Source organism: Rattus rattus, chromosome 4, assembly GCF_011064425.1.
Source record: "Rattus rattus isolate New Zealand chromosome 4, Rrattus_CSIRO_v1, whole genome shotgun sequence".
Classification (NCBI taxonomy): Eukaryota; Metazoa; Chordata; class Mammalia; order Rodentia; family Muridae; genus Rattus; species Rattus rattus.
Genome location: NC_046157.1, coordinates 89,970,019 through 89,992,798, shown reverse-complemented (window position 1 = coordinate 89,992,798; position 22,780 = coordinate 89,970,019). Strand labels below are relative to the sequence as shown.

The 22,780-nt window shown below is 41.7% G+C and overlaps 1 protein-coding gene and 1 pseudogene across 1 annotated transcript in view; one reads left to right on the top strand and one right to left on the bottom strand.

Moving 5' to 3' along the window:
• Positions 1–22,780, bottom strand: part of Kcnh8 (potassium voltage-gated channel subfamily H member 8) — a 582,230-nt gene that overhangs the window by 304,392 nt on the left and 255,058 nt on the right. The window lies entirely within an intron of this gene.
• On the top strand, positions 6,522–7,746 carry LOC116899221 (annotated as a pseudogene).

The following is a 22,780-nucleotide window of genomic DNA, read 5'->3' as shown; positions in this document are numbered from 1 at the left end:
CTTCTGTAATCCTGCTTCATGCTAACTGAACTGTGATAACCAGGTTATGTTTTTTTTGTGCATAAAGATAAAGGGTTGTAAGGCTTGGGGCTCAATGATTTAGGAAAGGTCACTTTGCAGCTACTGTCCAGAACAAAACTTTTTTTTCCCTGCTTTAAGAATGTCTGTGTTGGTCTTTGATAGGCTTACCTCCCAACATTGTGTGTGAGTGTGTGTGTGTGTGTGTGTGTGTGTGTGTGTGTGTGCATGCATGCGTGTGTAAATTCTTGACAGGAGGAGGAAATGTGAATTTGATCTGGAGTGAAAGAGGGGAATCTCTTCCCCCTATTCGTTCTCTTTGTGTCCGCGTATTTCTATCCTCTCTCTAGCCCACTTTATAGCCTGTGAACAGTACTTCCCCCACCACCTACCTTTTACAGAGCTAAGGTGCGGTGGAAACCTTATGCAGCATTTCTCTAGGGGTAGAATCAGCACTCAGTGATGTCGATCTCTTTGCCTTTGAGTTTGCTTGGAGCTCTGAGCGAGGGTAACTGTGCTCAAAAGAAGGCTGAGCACACAATTTATGGTATAAACCTGCATACCGTTGAGTGTGGAAGGCAGAGCTATTTATAATCAAGCCAAAAAGAAGCCAGGCGTGCAGCCAAGGAAAATTCATTGTAGGCAATTGCTAGGCAGGGGTAAAGCTGAGGAAATGTTCTTTTTGCTTTCAATAAGAATTCTGAAGGGTTTATTTGTATTAAGTATATTTAAATTAAAGGTATCATAGGACAGATTCAAAAGTTCATAGGAGGAGATCAGATTAGGACAACAGCAGTGCAGTATTGTCTGCCTTCTAGGGCTCTTGCACCGTATAATAAATTTATCTTCTTTGTGAATTAAAAAATAAAAAGGGAACTTACAAGGGAATTAGTTGAGTCTGTTTGAAGTACCTCCACCTTCCAACTGTGTTTCTCTCTAGGCTTTTTAAAAATTTCTCCTAATACATAATTCCAGGGAAGAATGGCTATTGGGGGAATGGCTGAGGGAATCGAGGCTATCAAACGCACAGAGGTGATTGCACCTATATCTTCTCAGACGGGTCTTCAAAGCAGCAGGCACAGAAAGTCTCATCTCCAACAGAAGCACTCACGTGTGGTCACCGTGAAGGGACAGAAGCAGGTTGAGGCTGGATAAATGAATCTAATTTCATGCCTTGACGGTTCTGAGTATCAGGTCCACATTTCTTTACTAAATGAGTAGCTATTCTGTTTTTTTTTTTTAAGTCATCATACAGAAAAATGGGTTTCACGCACAATTTTCACACATGTACGCCATTTTATTTTTTATTCACACTTGCACGCTATTGACACTTTTGTTCCATGGGTACACCTTGCCTGGCATGTCGGATGTGTGGCACCGAGTCTACAGCTGAGCCACTGTCAAGTGACTTTTCTTTAGTTTTTTTCTCCATCTTTATTAAATTGGGTATTTCTTCTTTACATTTCAAATGTTATTCCCCTTCCCAGTTTCCAGGCCAACATCCCCCTAACCCCTCCCCCTCCCCTTCCATTCCCCCCCCCATCCTCCTCCCCTTACTGCCCTCCCCCCAACAACTCCGTTCACTCGGGGTCCAGCCTACAGCACAACAGCCTGCACCCTGTTTGTGTTCTGGCAGATGAAAGGTAGCAGTCTCAATCGTTTGTATTTGAGACGATTTCCTGGAGCTCTTCTCAGATGTTCCCTGCCCATGGCTATGCTTCAGAGTTATTTTATATATGCCACCTTCTCATATCTTTAAGTCTCTGGATGGATTTTTCTATAGAGTGAGAGATACGGTTCTAGTTTCTTTCTTATGCTGGTATCTTGCTTTTACAGTACTAATTTTTGAGAGGATGGCTTTTTTCCAGTCTATGTTTCTGGCATTTCTGTGTCTTTGTTTTGTTTCTGTATCATTCATTCTATTCCTCTTCTGTCCTGTGTCAGTACCATGTTGTTTTGTCAGTATGGATCCGTGGTATAATGTAATGTCATGTACTGTGATGACCATGATGCTTCCAAAACCCTCAACCTCTAGGATTTCTTTGGAGATATATATATATATATATATATATATATATATATATATATATATATACACTATTTTGCATTTTCGTATCTATGAAGATTGTCTTTTCTATTTCTGTGAAGATTGTCAGTGGGCTATGATAGTGATTTCATTGTACCTGTAGGCCACATTTTGGTAATAGAAATATGTTTATTGTAAAGCCCTTGAGGCATGTGACTGGTCAGGATCCTCCCCACGAGGACTTCCAACAGCCAGATTTCACCTACAGAACACTAACAACCGTAACAGACCCAGCCCCTGCCCTAGAAATTTAAAAGCCCAATCTCAGGAGCTGAAATTCCAGTAATTTTTGGATTCCCCCCAAGCTCTGAACTTAAAATCTCACCAATCCCCACCCTGGCAATCTGTACCCTGGAAAGCTCCCCACCCCAGAAATCCTACATAAATCCTTTCTTCTGCTTAGTTCTCTGCTGTTTCTCACCTGAGCAGAGGCAGCCACCCTTCTGGGTTCTTCCTTCCAAATAAATCTTTTGTGTGAAGTTTGTTGCACAGTGTTACTCTGTGGTATTTCTTGGCTCCTGGCTGCCAGGTTACCTTTCCCTTCAGAGCCATAATACTTTGGGAAAACCCTCCCCTGCTCACCAGAGCAGAGCTGTAACACTTCCATTGGTGAATCCTTTACCCTCAGAGATGTAACAATTACACTCATGATGTAAGGTCTGCTTATCTATGAGCATAGGAGGTCATTCTATCCTGTAGTGCTTACTTCAATTTCTTTAGTGTTTTAAAGTCCCATCTTACTTCTTTAGTTAGGTTTATCCCTAAATATTTAATATTTAATTATATCTATCTATCTATCTATCTATCTATCTATCTATCTATCTATCCTCTATCTATCTACAGTGTGTGTGTGTGTGTGTGTGTGTGTGTGTGTGTGTGTGTGTGTGTGCATATGTGGGAAGTGCATACATGTGGAGGTCAGAGGGCTACTTGTAGGAGTTGATTCCGTCTACCATGTGAGTCCTGGGCATTAAACTCAGACTTGGTGGTGGCACTCACCTTTACCCACTGATCCATCTCACTGGTCTTAGTATTTTATTTTTTGAAGTAATTGTGAATGGTATTGTTTTTTCTAATTTCTTTCTCAGTACATTTACCATTGGTATGCCAAAAACCCACTGATATTCATATGTTGATTTCTTTTGGTGTTTTATAATGATTTTCATTATTTTATTTATTCTTTTTGAATTTATGCATGTATACAATACATCTTGATCATATTTACCACCCATCACTTTTTGATGCTCTCTCTGAACACACCCCTTTCCACCTTCATTTCCTCCTCCTCCTCTTCCTCCTCCTCTTCCTCCTCCTCCTCTTCTCCCTCCTCTTCTTTTCCTCCTTTTTCTCTTCTCCTTCAGATAATCCCCAGAATCTGATTAGTTCTGCCCATATAGTGGAGCATATTCCTGAAGAAAAAAAAAGATGCTCCCTTCCCCAGAAGCCAACAATTGCGCATAGCTTCTCAATTGCTATTGCAAAGGAAGGCACATCTTGCCTGGATGGTTGGTATTGTAACATATAGGGTATAATGGTAGGTTAAAAAATATGTATATGTATATATATATATGTATATATATGAAACATATGTGTGTTTATGTTTTTCCTCCCTGAGAAACTTGAGTAACATTTTTGGAAGAGTGGAACCATCTGAAAACATGTTAGACATGCAGGTGTGCAGGTCCTACTCTAGACATGGTAGGTCAGAGTCTATATGCCACACACATCTCATTTAGGATGGGAAACACTGTACTAGAGAAGCAAACATCTGATTAAAGTAGTTATCTACTAATAAAAATTTAATAAGACTATTGGAGGCTTACTGCCTCCTAAGTAGATATTTTTTTTCTTTTCTCTCTCTCTCTTTTTTTTTTTTTCAGAGCTGGGGACCGAACCCAGGGCCTTGCGCTTGGTAGGCAAGCGCTCTACCACTGAGCTAAATCCCCAACACCCATAAGCAGATATTTTAATGGTTCTGAATCTCCTTGTAACTTTGGATACCTCATGGATCCAAGTGGAATACCAGTTAATTTCAGTAGTTCCTTTTAGTTTAACCTCATATAACCATCCTAGTTAACAAGATTAGAAATGCTGAGAGAAATGTTTAATGCTACAGATACCTCTCAGAAGGATTAAATGTAGAATATAGAATAACCTCTACCACTCAGTAATAAGGGAAATAAATTAGTGAAAATGAGTAAAATATTTGAATAGACACCTTTGCAAAGATGAGTAAACACTGTTAAACACTAGTCAGTGCAAAGATACAAAACTTTTTGTATTTAGTTTAAATGATTTATTATTGTATTTTGTATGTATGAGTGTTTTTGCCCACATACGTGAATGCACACTGTATGAATGCTTGGTGCCTTTGAAAGCCAGAAGAGGGTGTTGGATTCCGTGGACCTAGAATTATAGGCAATCGTGAGCTGCCATGTGGGAGTTGGGAACCAAACCAGGGTCTTTAGCAAAAGCATAAAGTGCTCTTTCCAGCTGAGCCTTCTTTTAACCCAAATGTCCACCAATACAAATTGCGTAAGATCCTCTGGTACATTCATATAATGGAATACACAAAAAACATATTTAACTGCTGCCAAAAGCGGTAAAATTGATGAGTTTAGAAAAATACCACACAGAAGGCAAGCTTTTTTTAAACAATTTATTTTATGTATGAGTGCACTGTTGCTGTCTTCAGACACACCACAAGAAGGTGCCAGGTCCCCATTACAGATGGCTGTGAGTTACCCTGTGGTTTTGGGAATTGAACTCAGGACCTCTGGAAGAGCAGTCAGTGCTCTTAACCACTGAGCCATCTCTCCAGCCCAGAAGGAAAGTTTTATGTTGAACGAGTACTTATTATATGAGCTATTTATTTGAAATTCTAGCAAAGAGGTCTCTTCTAACGTAGTGCAAAGTAGATAACAGATATCAGGGAACAAAAGTACCAAAGGCTTGACTAGAAATAGGCATAGGAGAACTTTGCAGGATGATGAAAATATTCTATATCTTGATTATTACAGTAGTTACAGATGTGTATGACTTGTTAAAACACATTGTGACATATACTTTTAATTGAATAGACTTTATTATATATAACTTAATATTCAATAATATTAATTAAAAGTCCAAGTTGGAAATTGTGTTGTGCACCCACAATTCTAACACTTAGAAGTCTAATTCAGGAGGATTCCTACAAGTTCAAGAACATCCTGGTCTACATTGTGAGCTCCAGGCCAGCATAGTGGTAAATAAAAACAACAAACAAACACACAAACAAACAAACAAACAAAAACCCAAGAAATTGTTAGGTTCTTTTAGCTACAAATTCTGAGCATAGAAGTTGCAGAAGTTCATATTAAGGACATAGAAAACATTTTCAATAATATAGTAGAAACTTACTCATATCTAGGGAAAGTGATTTTCTTCCAGATACCAGAAACATTTAAAATACCAAACAGCTACCTCCAGCAGAAAGACAGGGTGAAGGATGGAGTTGCTATTCCAGTCAAAGCTCTGACCCATAATTCTTCTTGTCAGAAAGAAATGCAGGGATGGAAATGGAGAAGAGCCCAAGGAAAAGAAGGTCCAAAGTGGGTTTCAGCTCAAGGGGAGGCCTGAAGACCTGACATCACTAGTGAGGCTATGGGGCATTCACAAAAAGAGACCTCTCATGACTGCTTTCCAAAAGACCCAACAAGCAGCTGAGAGTCAGATGCAGATATATGCACCCAACCAATCAACAGAGCTGTTGACTCCTCTGGTTGAATTAGGGAAAGGCTGGAGGAAGCTAAGGAGGAGGGCAACCCTGTAGGAGGACCAGCAGTCTCAATTAACCTGGACCCCTGAGATCTCTTAGACACTGGATCACCAACCAGGCAGCATACACCAGCTGAGATGAGGCCTCCAATGCATATACAGTAGAGAACCCCCAAGGTCTGGGTTCAGTCAGAGAAAATGCACCTAACCCTCAAGAGTCTTGAGGCCCCCGGGAGTGGGGGATCTGGTGCTGTGGGGGTGAGAAGGTGAGGACATCCTTGTGGAACCAGGGTCAAGGAGATATGGGATGTGGAACCCTGGTGGGGGTGTGGACTTGGAGGGGAATAAAATCTGGAGTGTAAAAAAAAAAAAACAGATAAGATCAGAAAAGAATCTCCTCATGCCACAATACAGTTAAAATACTGACTACCCAGAGCAAAGAAAGTACACTTAAAGCTGCAAATTAGAGCCTATATATGAATACAAATCCATCACGATAACAATAGATTTCTTAACAGAAACCCAGGAGGGCTTAGAACGATGAATTTTATGTCCCTAAAGGCAACCAACAACACAGACCACAGTACATGGCAAAACTTTATGTTACTGTTGAAGGAGATAGAAAAACTCCCTGCAATGCATGACCTGCTCACCTGCCGTCATGGCTGACAAGGGAGCGGCCTTTGATGAAGCAGTGCAAGAACATGTGATCAACGAGGAGTACAAAGTATGGAAGAAGAATACCCCTTTCTTTATGATTTGGTGATGACTCATACCTTGGAGTTGCCTAGCTGAATTGCCCAGTGGCTTCCAGATGTGACCAGGCCCGAAGGGAAAGATTTCAGCATTCATGACTTGTCCTGGGAACACACACATCAGATGAACAAAACCACCTGGTGATAGCCAGTGTCCAGCTCCCTATTGATGATGCTCAGTTTGATGCATCCCATTACAACAGGGAGAAAGGAGAATTTGGAAGTTTTCGTTCTGTCAGTGGGAAAATTGAAATAGAAATCAAGATCAACCACGAAGGAGAAGTAAACAGAAACCTTGCATCATTGCAATTAAGACTTCATCCAGTGATGTTTTTGACTACACAAAGCACCCTTCTAAACCAGACCCTTCTGGAGAGTGCAACCCAGATTTGGATCCCTGTGGACATCAGAAAGAAGGTTATGGGCTTTCTTGGAATCCAAATCTCAGCGGGTACTTACTTCAGATGACCGTACCACCTGCCTGTTGGACATCAGTGCAGTTCCAAAAGAAGGAAAAGTGGTGGATGCAAAGACCGTCTTTACAGGGTATACAGCAGTAGTGGAGGACGTTTCCTAGTATCTGCTCCTCGAGTCTCTGTTTGAGTCAGTCGGTGATGATCAGAAGCTTATGACTTGGGATACTCATTCAAACAGTTCTTCCAAGCCAATCCACTCAGTTGATGCTCACACAGTTGAAGTGAATTGCTTACCTTTCAACCCTTATAGTGAGTTCATTCTTGCCACAGGATCAGCTGACAAAACTTGCCTTGTGAGATCTGAGAAATCTGAAACTCAAGTTGCATTCCTTTGAATCACATAAGGATGAAATATTCCAAGTTCAATGGTCACCTCACAATGAGACTATCTTAGCTTCCAGTAGTACTGATCGTCGGCTGAATGTTTGGGATCTAAGTAAAATTAGAGAATAGTCCCCAGAAGATGCAGAGGATGGCCCACCAGAGTTGTTGATTCATGGTGGTCACATTGACAAGATAACTGGCTCCTGGAATCCCATGAACCTTGGGTGATTTGTTCTGTATCAGAAGACAATATCATGCAAGTGTGTCAGAGAACATTTATAATGATGAAGACTCTGAAGGAAGTGTGGATCCTGAAGGACAAGGATCCTAGACATGTCTGCACTGATTTTGGACTCTCCCTGTTTTTCTCTGAATTCTGAGATGGATTAAACATTGATTTGAGACACAGATTTTGTTCAGCTATCCAACTACAATAGGTGCCACAGACAATGGTATTATCCCAAACCATGGGTATTTTCTACATCTTTTTTTCTCCATCTTTATTAAATTGGGTATTTCTTATTTACATTACAATTGTTATTCCCTCCCCTCAACAGTTCTATTCACTGGGGGTTCAGTCTTGGCAGGACCAAGGGCTTCCCCTTCCACTGTGCCCTTACTAGGCTATTCATTGCTACCTATGAAGTTGGAGCCCAGGGCCAGTCCATGTATAGTCTTTGGGTAGTGGCTTAGTCCCTTGGAAGCTCTGGTTGGTTGGCATTGTTGTTCATATGGGGTCTCAAGTCCCTTCAAGCTCTTTTAGTCCTTTCTCTGATTTCTTCAACGGGGGTCCTGTTCTCAGTTCGGTGGTTTGCTGCTGGCATTCGCCTATATATTTGCCGTATTCTGGCTGTGTCTCTCAGGAGAGATCTACATCCGGTTCCTGTCAGCCTGCACTTCTTTGCTTCATCCAACTCACTTTGCTTCTAGAATCTTTTGGTTTTAAGCTGTGAAGATGCCTGAGCCTCAGTGGGAGGGATGTGATATAGATGTCCCACTTATGGCTGAATACTCCGTTGTCTCTCATTCTCCGCATGTTGACCAGTTCTGTATCTCGGTGTTAATCTTCATCAACTTCAAGGAGAAGCTTCTCTGGTGAGGCTTGAGGTATGCACAGATTAAATGGGTATAGGAATAAGTCTTAGGAGTTGTTTTAGTCCTGTGTCATTTAGTAGAATAATTAGGTTCTCCACAAGACCTGTGACCTATCTAGCCCACAGGGTCATGGTCCCTGCATTTCTTAAAAGTCTATTGGGGGTTAAACCTTTTTTTTTTTTTTGTTTGCTTGCTTTGCACTTTAAATTTTGAGAAAGTGACAAAGGGCTTTGCTGTGTGGCACAGGCTGGTCAAACTTGCCATGTCTTAGGCTGGCCTCTAAGTCTAAGTTCTTCCCGATCGTTGGGGTTACAGCCATCTACCACCACACTGACTTGAGGCTATACTTTATCAACAAACTCTTATACTCTCTATTTGGCATCCCTGAAGGGCTCTAATAGGCCAGAGCATAGCAAACACAGCTCTGGCAGCCCTTGTCCTTCCCTTAGTCTCTGTCTTGCTAAAAACCATTAGATTACGTTCTTAGAGCTATCCACCAAGCTCTATTCCTCCTCCTAAGGGTGACTGACTACCCAGGCCCAGCTATCAAAGCATGGAAGTCCAGCAATTAAAAAGCTCCTTTTGAGGCAAAGTCTAGTACAGAGGCAGAAGGAACACCCATTCAGAGCCGGCCACATGTGGCCCATATATCTCCCCAACCACCAAACTAGATAAGATGGATGAAGCAGGGGCTGGAGAGATGGCTCAGCGGTTAAGAGCACCCGACTGCTCTTCCAGAGGTCCTGAGTTCAATTCCCAGCAACCACATGGTGGCTCACAACCATCTGTAAAGAGATCCGATGCCCTCTTCTGGTGTATCTGAAGACAGCTACAGTGTACTTATATATAATAAATGAATAAATAAAAAAAAAAAAAGATGGATGAAGCAAAGAAGTGCAGGCTGACAGGAACCAGATGTAGATCTCTCCTGAGAGACACACCCAGAATACAGCAAATACATAGGCGAATGCCAGCAGCAAACCACTGAACTGAGAATGGGATCCCTGTTGAAGGAATCAGAGAAAGGACTGGAAGAGCTTGAAGGGGCTCGAGACCGCATATGAACAACAATGCCAAGCAACCAGAGCTTCCAGGGACTAAGCCACTACCCAAAGACTATACATGGACTGACCCTGGGCTCCAACCTCATAAGTAGCAATGAATAGCCTAGTAAGAGCACCAGTGGAAGGGGAAGCCCTTGGTCCTGCCAAGACTGAACCTTCAGTGAATGTAATTGTTGTGGGGCAGGGCGGTAATGGGGGGAGGATGGGGAGGGGAAGCCCATACAGAAGGGGAGGGGGACGGGTTAGGGGGATGTTGGCCTGGAAACTGGGAAGGGGAATAACAATCAAAATGTAAATAAGAAATACTCAAGTTAATAAAGGAAAAAAAAAAAAAGCTCCCTTTTGGCTACCCCTAATTAACATGCTTAATCAAAACAAACCAACTCATTCTAATATAGGTTTCCCCTTTCCCCTTTACAAACTGCCATTTGTCTATGGACTACTTCTGTATCTCATCTATGCAGAGACATTCCTTTGTTCTTTGGTTCTTTTCCCCCAGGAGCTGGGGACCGAACCCAGGGCCTTGCGCTTTCTAGGCAAGCACTCTACCACTGAGCTAAATCCCCAACCCCCATTCCTTTGTTCTTACAGGACAAACATCTCTTCCCATCTCTTCCCCCTCTCCTTTGTTCCTTCTTCATTGTCTACCCCCCCCCCCAGTCTTTGTCTCTTTTCCTGCCCTTTGTCCTTCTGGGACAAATACATCTCCCTTTGTGCTTAGAACTTGATCTTAGGTGTTTTGTGCTGATCCCTGTCCTTCCAATCATCACCTCCTAGCTCTATCTTCCTTGCTACAGAGAGGGCTAACATATTCTTCCTTGGAAATGTAATTTGAATAGTTGTTATACTGTATTTTTGAGAAAATAGTAATAAGACGTCTGTAATGTTTAAAAATTCTGAAGGATTTACCTAATAGTTACAAAGATGTTAGGTCACATATGGAGGAAGCTATTAAGAGGGCTAAATATGGCCCAAGGTAATTTGTATCTGGAGGTTGCATGTTCCAATGTTTTTAAGGTATTGGCATTCTAATTTGACAATGAACCTTTTTGTATCAGCTCCTTCCTAGGAATTTTTGTTTGTAAACAAAAGACCACTTTGTACATTCTTCTCATTTTACCTGCCATGTCTTCTGTCTTCTTTTTTATGTTTTCTGACACAACTCCAAAATTCTTTTCAAGGCACTTTCAAAGACGCTCAGGTTCCCCATGGTCTCAGCTTCTCTCCACCACTGTGAAAGCCAGAGCTGCTCCTGTGAAGAAGTTCTGGTGGCTTCATTGTTATGGGAGCACAGTAGTTCTTCAGAACTGGAAAGCCACTATGTGTGGGTGCTGATGACTTTGCTCTTGTAGGTACTTCACTTGGATATTAAAATTTCTTTAAGAGTTAGTTAGGTTATGTATTTCACTTGCATGTCTGTAAACCACGCACATGCTTAGTTCCTGAGAAGGTCAGAAGAGATCACCAGATTCTCTGGATCTGTGGTTATATGTAGCTGTGAGCTGACACAAGAACATGTGCCTTTCACTGTGGAGCCGTCTCTCCATTCCCTTGCTTGGATCTTATAGTCTCATCTACATGTTCCCTTAGACATCGACCTCTGGCCAGTCTTTTAGTTTTGTCCTTTAGGCTGGATCAGTAAAAGTGGGGATTCGATACTGTCCCTTAGGATGCTTCAGTTGCTTAAACCTATAAGTGAGGAAGTCTGATTTTTCTTATACAGTGTTTAGCAATTTCATTTTTAATCAAGACAATATACTCAGAACCCAAGCAAGAATAATGTACTGGTGGTCAGTTATGACACAGGAAAATTTTCCAGTGAGTCCTTGTGATCATTAAAATTTACATTGGTGATGGAAATGAAGACTGAAATTCTGATTAAGAGCAATCAGAGGATATTTATGAAGCTTTTCTGAAGGCCACACTTTGTTCTCCCCATCATAGTTTAGAAGCTAGTTCTTGGGAAAGAGCATAAGTACAGAGAACAGAATCTGCATATGAAATCTCTGAAATTTTCTTCCAGCAGAGAAAAAGAAAGCTCTTACATATTACCATAAGCTTGTGACCACAAAGAACTGAAAATTAATCTCTATATTTGAAATAATAGATGAAATAAATGTAAGAGAAATTGATGTGTTCAAAACTCAGAGGAATGTCTATGTGGGTAGAGACAAAAAAGGTTTGATCAAGGCTCAGAGTGTATATATGCCTGACCTATAGTCAATATGCAAACAGGAACTATAGGAGGCTCACTGCTTAATCTTTCTGCTCAGGGAATTTGAGAAAAGCTATATTGTGGGGCTGTGACCAAGGAGCTTGAATTTGGCCTCAGGATCAGAGCTTAAGATGGAAGCGAAATTGGACATATGTATGTTATATGCTATGAATTAGGCTTTAGATGCATGTCCATGCAAATGCTGGGCTCTGATGTTCAAGTTCACAGCCTCCTAGAATGTACATCTCTGAGGGTTGTTTTCTGAGGGTGTCAAGAAACCATGCCCAGATTTATGTGGGAATGCCAGGGGAAAGTGGGATGAAGTTTGGGGACAAAGCACAGTGGTGGCAGTGTGCTGGTTATATTTTCTCAGTGATGTCACCCGATCTCAGACATACAAAACTTAAGGGAGGAAATTGTTGTTTTTCTGAGTCTAGGTTTCTCTGTGTGGCTGTCTTGGAACTCACTCTCAAGATTAGGCTGACCTTGAACTCAAAGAGATCAGCCTACCTCTGCCTTCCTGGGCTACCATGACCACTCATCATTACAAGGTTCATTTGACTCCAATTAATTCTGGATCTCTGGGAGGCAGTGGCAGTGTGATGCAGAGTCTGCTTCCCTTGTGGCGGACAGGAAGTAGACAGGAGTGTGCTTGAACTCTGGGCTTTTTCCTTTTCTCTTTTAATTTTCTGTGTGTTCCCTATCTGAGGGATGATGCTGCCTACAACCAGAGAGAACATTCTACACTTGATTATTCTCCTCTGGAAATTTCTTCCTGGATGCATTTGTGTATCTCACATATTTCTTCATCACTTCTTAGTCTAATCAAACGGACAAGATTAACCAGCATGGGAACTCATCAGGTATTGGAGGCAAAGAGGAAGAGATGGTCCAGAAGTGATGAAGAAGTCAGTGAAGGCATATGTAGAAGGACACCCACAAGAGGAAGGTCAGGTCTCAAGGAACAGGCTGTAACCAGGTTGGAACATGGAGTTTGAGACTGCCTAAGTAAAAGAAGTCCAGAATGGCTTTAGGGGTTGGTGAAGTGTTCTAAATTCAGAAAGTACCATTATCAACATGAATGCTGTGATGAAATGACATTATCAAGGGAGACGTGAATGCAGATAGACTCCAAGTCTCTGGATAGAGTGAGTATCTTGCTCCTTGAGTGTATGTTAATGTATGTATGTCCGTCCGTCCGTCCGTGTGTGTGTGTGTGTGTCTTCCTTTTTCTACCATGTAGAGTCAAGACTGAGCTCAGGCTTTGGCAGCAACACCTTTACCTGATGAATTATCTCTCTGGCACCTTATTTTCTTCCCCTTATTTTTTTTCTGTGAATATCTCTTTTTTATCAGATCTAGAATGAAATTATTTTGAAAAAAATACTGTGTGTGTGTGTGTGTGTGTGTGTGTGTGTGTGTGTGTGTGTGTGTGTGACAAAGTCTCACTATATAGTTCTGCCTAGCCTGGAACTTTCTATATAGACCAGGCCAGCCTCCAACATACAAAGATCACTATATCTGCTGAGATTAAAATGTGTGCCACCATGTTCAGAAAAAAGATATTTGCTTCTTTGAGACAGGGTCTTCCTATGTACCCCTAAGCAGTCTTGAACTCCAGATCCTATTTCCCAGCTTCTGGTGTGCCAGGATCACAGGTGTGTACCACTACATCCTGCTTGAAGCAACTTTTATGCTACATTATTCTTCATTAGAAGTTGCCAGAAATATAACATTTAAATAAATTATTTATATTCATTCAGACTTTAAGTACTTAGTTCTTAAGATGCTATTCACCATTTTTAAGATATAATATCATAAAGGTAAAATAACTGTGAAGATTATTCTCCCCTCTTCTGACAGGTAACCTTTAAATCTGTTTTCTTCCCCAGTGTTTACAATTTCTTTATCTCAGAAAGGGTCAGACTTCAGAACTAGAAGGAGAGAACTCCCAAGAAACATGTAATTAGAAGTAATCGTTATTCTCTTTTACTGTAATTACTGTGCCACTTTAGAATTTCAGTCTGCCATTTCATGATCCTTCTTGACACTGACAGGATGGAAAAAGTTTGGTACAAGCTCCTAGAAAAGAGTAGAGAGACTTCTCGAAAGTGTTTAATTATGTGGCCTGGAATGGCTGGTGCAGAGAGAGTCAGCATGCTCAGGATGTTTACCCTGTTAGTCACCATGCCTTCTCTACCAAACCTGCATTAATAGACGTCAACTCTTCCCCCATCGTGTCCTTCATTTAGTGTCTTGTTCACCCAAGTTCTGAATAATTTTGATGCTTTGTTGGAGAAGTATGCGTTCCTTCTGAATATCCTATGGATTAAATAAAAGATGGTAGAGGTATTCCTTTAAAATAATAATTTTATTACATTTTTGAAAGCTGTGTGCATTAAAAAAAAATCAAGCTTTTACTTTGACAGCTTCAGGCTTGTGTATAAAGGCTCTCTGCTTGGCCTTGCCCTCACCTTCTCTTATCTTCCTCTGTCCCGTTCCCATCCAGTCTGGTCTACTGGTCTCCTTCCCACAGTGATGGCTTTGTTTCGTTTGTGGCTCTCTGGGTTTTCCCCAGGGCCTTCTGTGTGGCCGTGGTTATGGCACTATCTACTGAAGCCTGCTAGGTTCCCCAGTGGGTGTACAATTGAAGATGGTGCCTTCCCAAGAAGACATGTCTTTGCCAGAAATTTTATTGGCAAAGTGTGTGAACCAGGGTGTCTAGCCTGACTCATTACTTGAGAGAACAAAACCACACAGCTTTGAATCATTTGTTCCATATTCTATCTATTTTCTAGGCTCGGTAGCTAATTGTTTTGTTTTTCCCTTAGCTTTTCATATATTCACTAAGCTCAAAATTTCATCAATATTCAGAAGATAGTCAAACTTCTGTCTTCAGCTCAGTTATTTTCTGAGTCCAATTACACGAATTTCCACTTAGATTACTACACTTATATTTCTTTGTTTTCCATCAAATTCCAACATAGTTTTTATTTAACATTTATTGATTCTTTGTGAATTTTGCAGCATGCACTCCAAACCCTACTTATCTCTACATACTTTTCAACCTGCTCTCTGCCTTTGCAACTCCCTCTGCACCAAAAAAAAAAAAGCAGTAGTGTGTCACAGTCACAGTGTGTCCCACACTGTACATTTTGCCCACACTTGTTTACTTGCAAATGTTCATTGCAATGAGTCATTGGTGTGGTTCAAGTCCTCTGGTTTCTGTTGTACCATCAATACTGGATCCTCACTGAGATTCCTCTCGGAAATTCTGTTATTGCCCCGTGTCGTGGAGATCCTACAGTTTTGGATCTGTAGAACCTGTTCCTTTACATGATTCTGCAGTGCATAGGTGGGGTAGATGTTGGGTGGGCCAAGTCAAAGCTCTGGGTGATAGACCTGGGTGGTAGCTCAGCCAGTCAGGCTGCCAGCTCTCTACCATCCATAGCACTAGGTTGAGCTCTCCAGCACAGCCCTGGCAAACTCACCTAATGCTGAAGCTGGCAAGGGGCACAGCCAGCTCTTCTGCTCACATGTCTTCAAGGATGCTCACTCTCAAGTTCCACAACCAGGGCCAGCTCTCCTGTGCTGCCTAGGTAAGGGATAGGGCCTTCCCTTTTGAATGTTGCAGCAAGCAGGTGAAGGACAAGGCCAGATTTCCTGCTCCCACAACATCAGAGACAGCTGTCCAGCTGGCAGGGACAAAAAGGGGGTCATCTCTCCTCCCATACCACCACACAGGAGACAAGTGACAGGTCCAGCTTGCCCACTCTCACACCCTTGGGAGTTGACTCAACTATGACCCTTCAAAGCAGGACTAGCTTTGCTGTGCTTCCTGTGTGAGGTGTGACCCACTGTACCAGTTCTGCTCTCATGCCTTTGGGGCCAGGTCTCCCAAGACACCTAGGCAAGGGTTGGGGACTACTGTGCAGAGCTCTCAGACATCAATATAGTCCCTGGTGGCAGCTCAGACCAGGGATGTCTGCCAAGTTTTTGGTGGTAACTGCTGCAGGATCATGTAGCCAGACATGGCCCTCAGTGGCCGCATGGGCCAGGACCTCACTATATCCTCAAGAACCCTTAAATCGACAGTTTCATCTCTGTTGTGTTGTGCACACATCCTTCTGCTTGCCTTTCTCTTCCATCGTCTCACTGCTTACGTGCTCATTTTAGTGGCACCAGGGGCCCCTGGGTGTTTGGGGTCTTCTCAGGAATGCTCTGCTCTGCTCATGCTGTGTGATACTGGTCAGGGGTCATCTTGGGCATAGTCTGCCTGCCAGGACCTAGTGACAACAGGCTGGGGGTTGTCTCTGGCTTGATCTACCCACCCAGGCCTTGTGGTGCTAGGGTATTTATTTTTCTTTTATATGTATGAATGTTGGCCTGAGTGCACGTGTGTGCGCTCTATGTGCAACTGGTATGTGTGGAGATCAGGCACTGGATTCCCTGGAACTGAAGTTACACAGAGGGTCGTGAGCTATCATGTGGTCCTTAGGAACCAAACCTGGGTCCTCTGCAAGAACAGCAAGTGCTCTTAACTACTGAGATATCTCCAGTTCCAAAATAAAATCTTGATTCCAAAGACGTTCTGCAGCATACTCTGTGGACTGCCTCATCTAATCTTTATAATCAACCATTTTTCACCCTCCTATTCTTATTGATAATGAAAAAGCTAACACTAATCTCCTGTTCACCCAGGTTGACAAAATGAGGACAAAGAAACAAAGATAGTCTGTCTTGATACCACTGGGAGAACAGAGACTTCTTAGAATTTCCTACTTCTGCACTACTTATGTACAACATTAAAAAAAATATTTGCTCTCTCCAGTTTCTTTTTGGAGGCACTCAGAGCTATTAGTTTTCCTCTTAGCACTGCTTTCATTGTGTCCCATAAGTTTGGGTGTGTTGTGTCTTCATTTTCACTAAATTCTAAAAAGTCTTTAATTTCTTTCTTTATTTCTTCTTTAACTAGGTTATCATTGAGTAGAGAGTTGTTCAACTTCCATGTGTATGTGGGCTTTCTTTCATTTTTGTTGTTATTGAAGACCAGCCTTAGTCCATGGTGATCTGATAGGATTCATGGGATTATTTCAAACGTCTTGTATTTGCTGAGGCCTGTTTTACGACCAATTATATGGTCAGTTTTGGAGAAGGTACCATAAGGTGCTTAGAAGAAGGTATATTGTTTTGTTTTAGGATGAAATGTTCTATAAATATCTGTTAAATCCAGTTGGTTCATAACTGCTGTTAGTTTCACTGTGCCTCTGTTTAGTTTCTGTTTCCATGATCTGTCTATTGCTGAGAGTGGTGTGTTGAAATCTACTACTATTATTGTGTGAGGTGCAATGTGTGATATGTGCTTTAGTAAGCTTTCTTTTATGAATGCATTTGGAGCATAGATATTCAGGATTGAGGGTTCATCTTGGTGGATTTTTCCTTTGATGAATATGAAGTGTCCTTTCTTATCTTTTTTGATAACTTTTGTTTGAAAGTTGATTTCATTGGATATAAGAATGGCTACTCCAGCTTCTTTCTTGGGACCATTTGCTTGGAATATTGTTTTCCAGCCTTTTACACTGAGGTAGTGTCTGTCTTTGTCACTGAGGTATGTTTCCTGTAGGCAGCAAAATGCTGGGTCCTCTTTACGTATCCAGTCTGTTAATCTCTCTTTTTATTGAAGAATTGAATCCATTGATATTGAGAGATACTGGGGACCAATGATCGTTGTTTCCTGTTATTTTTGTTGTTAGAGGTGGAATTATGTTTGTGTGGCTATCTTCATTTAGGTTAGTTGAAATTAGATTTTTTTTGCCTTTCCTAGGGTGTAGTTTCCCTCCTTATGTTGGAGTTTTCTATCTATTATCCTTTGTAGGACTGGATTTGTGTTAAGAAATTGTGTAAATTTGGTTTTGTTGTGTAATATCTTGGTTTCTCCATCTGTGGTAATTGAGAGTTTTACTGGATATAGTCTCCTGTGCTGACATTTGTGTTCTCTTAGGGTCAGTATGATATCTTCCCAGGATCTTCTGGCTTTCATAGTCTCTAGTGAGAAGTCTGGTGTGATTCTGATAGGTCTGCCTTTATATGTTACTTGACCATTTTCCCTTACTGCTTTTAATATTCTTTCTTTGTTTTGTGTTTTGACTATTATGTGACGGGAGGAATTTCTTTTCTGGTCCAATCTATTTGGAGTTTTGTAGCCTTCTTGTACATTTATGGGCATCTCTTTAGGTTAGAAAAGTTTTCTTCTCTAATTTTTTTGATATATTTTACTGGTCCTTTAAGTTGGGAGTCTTCATTCTCTTCTATACCTCTTATACCTAGGTTTGATCTTCTCATCGTGCCCTGGATTTCCTGTATGTTTTGGGCTAGGAGCTTTTTGTGTTTTACATTTTCATTGATGGTTGTTTCAGTGTTTTCTAGGGTATCTTTTGCCCCTGATATTCTCTCTTCTATCTCTTGTATTGTGTTGTTGATGCTTACATCTATTACTCCTGATCTCTTTCCTAGGTTTTCTATTTCCAGTGTTGTCTCCCTTTGTGATTTCTTTTCTTTTCTTCCTTTCTTCCTTCCTTTCTTTCTTCCTTCCTTTCTTCTCTTTCTTTCTTTCTTTATGATTGCCACAGCAGTTCTTTTATTTTATTTATTTTTTTAATCTTTATTAACTTGAGTATTTCTTATTTACATTTCGATTGTTATTCCCCTTCCCGGTTTCCAGGCCAACTTCCCCCTAACCCCCTCCCTTTCCCCTTCTCTACAGGTATTCCCCTCCCCATCCTCCCCCCATTACCACCCTACCCCCAACAATCATGTTCACTGGGCTTTCGGTCTTGGCAGGGCCAAGGGCTTCCCCTTCCACTGGTGCTCTTACTAGGCTATTCATTGCTACCTATGCAGTTGGAGTCCAGGGTCAATCCATGCATAGTCTTTGGGTAGTGGCTTAGTCCCTGGAAGCTCTGGTTGGTTGGTATTGTTGTTCATATGGGGTCTCAAGCTCCTTCAAGCTATTCCAGTCCTTTCTCTGATTCCTTCAATGGGGGTCCCATTCTCAGTTCAGTGGTTTAATGATGGCATTCGCCTATGTATTTGCTGTATTCTGGAAGAGTCTATCCACATGTTGCTTTTTGTTATTTTTGAAATTTTCTATTTATTTTTGCAAAGCCATCTCACTTCCTCTTTTAGCCATGTTATTCAAGAACGCAAGAATGGAACCATGAGCCTGCTGGAAGAGAACCATTTCCAGTTGGAAAGAAAATGTAGCCTTTTAAACAGGCAAATGGTGCACATTTCCACATTATGTGGGTGTTGCTCTCACAGACACGAGTAGAATCATGGTTATCATAGCTTGGGAAAAGGCTGTACAAGAGGTGTAGATAGGAACTGGTTAACAAATCAGTGATGCCTTAAGATGGAAGCAAGGACTGCTCTTGTAGGGTGGTTATGTCTGACAATAATTAGGATTTCGAATTTTCCCAACATAAAGAAACGGTATATGTCTGATGTAATGGATATGCCAGTCATTGTGATGGAAAACTTAAATTTTCTATACATGTATTAAAATGTCATATAGTATCTCACAAATCACACAATTTGAAAGAATTGCACAATTACTTTCATGTATTTTAAAATGGGAATTGTGGGTTTCCCTGGTGCTGTTTGTATTTTGATGCTAATTACGCTTCTCCAAGAGGGGCTGCCTAGGATGAGGAGTGAAATACAGTACTTGTACTCAGGTCACTTCATCGGGACTTTCTTCCCATTTTAACTTGTAAAATAAAGGCTAGAGCTGGTGATTGGGCAGGGGAAAGGAAGGTGGAGCTGAGGAGTTGGGGGGAGAGAGAGGAAGAAAGAAGGGGACGATGGGGGGAGGAGGAAGCAGAAGGAAGGTGGAGCTGAAGCTTGTGGCCTGGAGAAACCGCAACTTTCAAGGGATCTTGTAGCTGGGGAATAGAGTAGTGATAGAGCTGTCCAATGTAGGCGCGCAGCTTGTATTCATATTAATTGAATTGTGTTTTCTTTGCATGGGCTTATTTGAGTTGGAGAGTTTACTGCAACAGGGAATGCAAGGAAATGAATGTTTTAGACTTGCCTAAGTAAAAGACAAAAGAAAAGAAGACAAAAAAGAAAAGGTAAAGGATAGTCAGGTGTGAATTAGTACATGCTTGTGTTCCTAGCACATGGGAGATTAGAGGATCGCTAAATCAAGGTCAATCTGGGCTATACAGCACATTTAGGCCATTCTAGGTAATGCATAGGAAGACCTTGTCTCAAAAAAAAAAAAAGACGAGAGAGGGAAAGAGAGAGAGAGAGAGAGAGAGAGAGAGAGAGAGAGAGAGAGAGAGAGAGAGAGAGAGGAGATTTTCTTCATGGTACTGTGATAACTTTTATGAAATTTATTGGGCTGTTAAGAAAAAGAGACAAAAGTAAACAGAGGATCAGTTGGTTAGAGGAAAGGGATGGTGTGCAAGAAGGTAATGTGAGTATGACCAAATGTATTATGTACATGTATGAGTAATGCATGATAATAAAATAAAATAAAAGACAAAAATCTGTCTTGAGATATAGAGTACATCATACTTAATCTCCACGACAATTCATTAAATTACCTATGTGCATCCTGGTTTGTTAATGAGAAAATGAACTTCTGAGAGATTAATATACTAACCTTCTCCTGTCCACATTAGAATACTATATTATGTGTAAGAAGTATTAGCTTGTAAAAAATCAATTTGTGGAGTGTCCTTACCATATTAATCTCTGCTCAACAATACATTTATTATAAACATTGTACTTCAGTAGGCAAAACTTTGGTCTCAAGAAAGTACATAGTCATTTATTAAAACTGTTGAGTGAGCAGGGCACACATTGGTATAAAATGTTGGCGATGGTGGTGGCTGAAAGATTTATTAATTGTTATTGCATGTTGCTGGATCTGATAGGCTAATCTTAAGATGTACTTCTTAAAATTCACTCTGACTAGGAATCCCTTTCTTAATTGCAGATTATTATTTGATTGCAGGTTTTCTGAATAAGTTTTTAAAATTTTTATTATTTCTGTGTGCATAGATATTTGCCTTCGTGTGACTTCTGTGCATTCCATTTAGGCAATGCCCAAAGAAGCCAGAGAAGGGAGGAAGATTCCCTGGAACTGGAATGACAGACGGTTGTGAGCTGCCATGTGGGTGCTGGGAATACAAAATGACTCCTCGAGAAAGAGACCAGTGCTCTTGACCATTGAGCATCTCTCCAGTCCTGCAGCCTGTTCTTTAACCAGGCTCGGGTGGAGTCTAGAAATTCTGCATTTCTTGCAAGCTTCCAGGCTTAGCCATAGGTTCACCCTGAGTAGCAAGAGGCTAGAGTATCAGGGATGTGAATTTTCTTTGTTCTTAGAAAAACATTTTACTTTTAATTTTGTATGTGTAGTGGGACTGGGGTATGTGTACATGAATGCTGGTGCACGTGGAGGCCAGAATCAGGCACTGGGGTTACAGGGAGTTGTGTGCTGCCTGATGTGGGGTCCAGGAACTGAACTCTGGTCCTCTGCAAGAACAGCAAGTGCTCTCCGTCGCTGAGTTCAGTCCTGAGTGATTTCAGTTGCCACTGAGTATAGCAGGACACTGCACTAAAGAAAATTCATTGACACATGAAAGGATAAAAGCCTGACAAAAACAGAGGCAGATGCTTGCAGTCAACCACTGAACTAAGAACATAAGAACCCTTAGCAGAAGTGGTACTGGCTGTTGTTACCTGCCGGGAGAGGGAGAGGCAGATTTCTCTAATAATGTACTGTTAGTCCGCCATGATCCAATGGAAGGCCATGCATCCAAAAACATGTGCGCAGGAAAAATTGATCATGAATAACAACAACAAAAGCCCCTTGACAGGACCATTAAACTACAAAAGCGGTCCCAGTGGAGGAGTTAGAGAAAAGACTGAAGGAGTTGAAGGGGTTTGCAAGTCCATAAGAACAACAATATCAACCAACCAGGCCCCCTCCCAACCCAGCTCGCAGAGAGGGACCTATGACTCCATCTGCATATGTAGCCGAGGATGACCTTGTCAGGCATCAATGGGAGGAGAGACCCTTAGTCCTATCAAGGCTCAATGCCCCAGTGTAGGGGAATGTCAGGGTGGGGAGGTGGGAGGGAGTAGTAGGTGGCTGAGGGAGCACCTCAAAGAAGCAGGGTAAAGGGGGATGGGATAGGGGGTTTCTGGAGGGGAAACTGGGAAAGGGGATAACATTTAAAATGTAAATAAAAAATGTCCAAATAAAAAGAAATCTGCATCGGAGTTCATGAGTCCTTTGAAGTTAGATGCTGTCTGAGATGTGGATGAAGAATCATCCTTACGGAGGAGCATCTTGTCAGCAGTGGCCAGGAGAGGCAAAGGATGAAAAATTCTATGACAACATGCAAAAGTCAGGAAAAGAATGCCTTGTTTTTCTGTAGTGCCATATTGGATTTGGGCCTGGCCGCTTTGTAACTGCATGGCCACAGTAAAAGTCATGGGATTGTTGGATAGAGGCCTCTCCCATGTATTTACGGCATAGGAAGAAAAGACCAGTAGTAAACACCCGGTGTCTCCACTGCATGACCTCTGCTGAGCCCGGCTGATGCCTGTGGAACTGACACACCTGGACCACACCTGGGTGGTGGTCAATTTACTTCTGCCTTTTGCTTCCTCAGCCTTTATCCTTGAGATTTAGGCTGGTCTTCTCGGATTTCTCCCTAATTAATTCAGGTCTCGTAGTTGGTCTTTTGTTACCGAAGTCACGAGCCAGGTAGTCACGAGCCAGGGTTTCCCACTGTACTTCCCAGTTATTTTCTACCTGGAGACTTGGGTATATAAGTGGTGAATAAAGCTACAGGAGTCTCTCACTATTCCTCCTCACTCTCACTCTTCTTCCTCACACTCACTCTTCCTTCCGCTCTCCATTTCCTCTCTCTCTCTCTCTCTCTCTCTCTCTCTCTCTCTCTCTCTCTCTTCTC